At 61.7% G+C, this 2,500-nt stretch overlaps 2 non-coding genes across 2 annotated transcripts in view; both read left to right on the forward strand.

Annotated features, from left to right (window-relative positions):
- Window positions 1–969: 969 nt before the first annotated feature.
- On the forward strand, window positions 970–1,123 carry LOC137364148 (5.8S ribosomal RNA). The gene has a single exon (XR_010972970.1). It is a non-coding gene; the product is annotated as a 5.8S ribosomal RNA (ribosomal RNA).
- A 1,160-nt stretch (window positions 1,124–2,283) lies between these two features.
- Window positions 2,284–2,500, forward strand: part of LOC137364153 (28S ribosomal RNA) — a 3,767-nt gene continuing 3,550 nt past the window's right edge. The window contains exon 1 of the ribosomal RNA XR_010972975.1: window positions 2,284–2,500. This exon is cut by the window's right edge and continues 3,550 nt beyond it. This is a non-coding gene — a ribosomal RNA (28S ribosomal RNA).

The raw sequence follows: 2,500 nt of genomic DNA on the forward strand, positions 1-2,500 counted from the left end.
CCCATGCCTGACCCCCCCCCCCTTGGCCTGCGGCCCGGTCTCTCGACTTCTGGTCTCGTCTGTGTTGTGCAGCCCATCCGGCAGGGTGAGCGTGAGGCTTTCGTTCTCTGTACTCCACGCCTTCCTCCAGCCCCTCCTCCTCTCTTCTCACTGGCCAGGCTCTCCTCGTCTTTACGCTGTCACTGACGGGCCACCCAGCTCTCGTCCGGGACCGGCGACCGTAGAAGCACCCGCCTTCCTATGGACTTGCCACCGTCTTGCAGCATTACAACCGCAGTCGAATTGAAGGGAGCTTCTGCGGGCTTGGGTGCTGCCCGGCGGCCCGCCGTCGGGACCTCGTCAACCGGCCACTGTGAGCTCTGCAGGGACTGATCCGGTGATGCAGGCCCGGTTTTCTTTCCCACCGTGGGGACACTTTGGTCGCTCTAGTCACCCTCCCTTTACCGGTACAGGGTACCTACACGACTCCCCCTCCGGCCCCGCGAGCTGGTGCTTTTGGCGGAGCGGCGGTTTAAAGACTCGCGTGTCCGTTGCCGGTGTCGAGCTTGAGATGGCAGCCGTGACGTTCGAGAGAATGTACCTGGCCGCGGAGGCAGGATTTGTTTCCCCGCAGCGGGCTCATCCTGTCGGCCTTGTACCCCACTCAGTCCGTCCGCGTTCGCTCTCTCTCTCTCCTCGTCCTCCCGGCCTCGGTGGCGGCAGAGACCCTGCCTCTGTTGTCCGTGGTGCGCGTCGGCACGGTTGGGCTCCGGCGTCGGACGAGCTGACGCGCTTCGCCTCGCGAGCGCCCTGACCACGTTGGCCGCGTGAAAACCTTTCTTTGGTCATTGTGATTGTTCGACTGAAATCCGAAGGGCCGTGCCAGGCTGGGGCTCTCCCACCCCCCACACCCCATTGGGGAGGGCGGGGGAGCGTTCGCACGTTCCGGGTTCGACCCCTCGCGCGAGGGACGGACCGAAAACCTGAGACAACTCTTAGCGGTGGATCACTCGGCTCGTGCGTCGATGAAGAACGCAGCTAGCTGCGAGAATTAATGTGAATTGCAGGACACATTGATCATCGACACTTTGAACGCACTTTGCGGCCCCGGGTTCCTCCCGGGGCTACGCCTGTCTGAGGGTCGCTTGACAATCAATCGCACTCGCCTTTGCCGGCGGGAGCGCGGCTGGGGTTTTGTCGCAGAGGTTCCTTTGCTCCTCTTCGTCCCCCTAAGTGCAGACCTGGAGTTTACTCCGCCTTTGGGAGAGTTCGACCTCTGTCCCTCCATTTAATCGCGATGGGGGGGCAGTCCGGCGTGGGCCTCCGGGCGCGCCGGCACTGGTCTCGGCCAGCCTCTGCTTTTCCCAGGACGGCTGTCAGTGGGTTGCAAACGAACGACTGCGTCAGTGCTGGGACTGCTTGCTGCCGGGCCGTTAGCCTCCGAATGGATCGTGGAGGGCAGAGTTGACTCTCTGTGGAGTGTGCAGAGCAGAGATGGGAACGATGCCTGGTGAATCGGCATAGAGAGAGAGAGAGAGACTCGGTGTGGCATGTCGGTGGACGCAAACCGTGTGGTTCGGTCTCGATGGCTGTTGCCAGTGGTCGACGTGGTTTAGTGGTTCTGGACGAGGAGGAGGAGAGCTTGACGTAGTTGACTGTGGGCTTGCCGTGCTGCCTCGCTGGCTTTGCGTGCCCTCATTCGGTGTTTGTGCAGTTTTGCCATGGAGTCCCTGCGGTGCTGCGTGTTGTGCTGGAGCCCTGTCTCCTTCCACACGCATGCCTCCCGCTGTGCCTCCGGCAAGCTCGCCTACATCTGAGGGTGCACCTAGTCAGTGCCGCACGGTCCTGTCCCCCTGGTCTCTGCTGCCTGCTTTTCGAACCAACTCCCCCACCCCGGTTGCACGTGCTCCAAACTCTTGCCACGCCTTCTAGCTGCTGCTAGTCTCGGGTCCTTTCCACGCTTGCTTCCCGTGGGCTGCTCGCTTTTCTCTCCTGCCCTCGTGCAGTTCAAACCAGCACCGCGCCCACGCTCTTTGTCTTCGGCACCTCCCTTATCGGCACTCCGGAACAGTTATGAGCCGAGCCCGGTCGCAAGCCCGACGTCGACACGCGTGCACATCCGCTCGTTACTAACCCCTGGCCTGGTGAGCGCCCCCCCCCCCGAGGGTTGAGTACGAGGTGCCGTTGTCATTAAGTTGCGAGATATACCGGCCGGCCTGGAGCTTTTGGTGCTGCGTTTAAGTCTGGGCGGGGGCCATCCGATGTTGAGAAACGCACGCACGCGATCGCTCACCATTCTGCCTACGACCTCAGATCAGACGTGACAACCCGCTGAATTTAAGCATATTACTAAGCGGAGGAAAAGAAACTAACAAGGATTCCCCTAGTAACTGCGAGTGAAGAGGGAACAGCCCAGCGCCGAATCCCCGCTCGCCTGGCGGGCGTGGGAAATGTGGCGTATAGAAGACCTCTTTCTCTGACGACGCTCCGGGGCCCAAGTCCTTCTGATCGAGGCTTAGCC

Source organism: Heterodontus francisci, unplaced genomic scaffold (genome assembly GCF_036365525.1).
Source record: "Heterodontus francisci isolate sHetFra1 unplaced genomic scaffold, sHetFra1.hap1 HAP1_SCAFFOLD_2017, whole genome shotgun sequence".
In the NCBI taxonomy this organism is placed as follows: Eukaryota; Metazoa; Chordata; class Chondrichthyes; order Heterodontiformes; family Heterodontidae; genus Heterodontus; species Heterodontus francisci.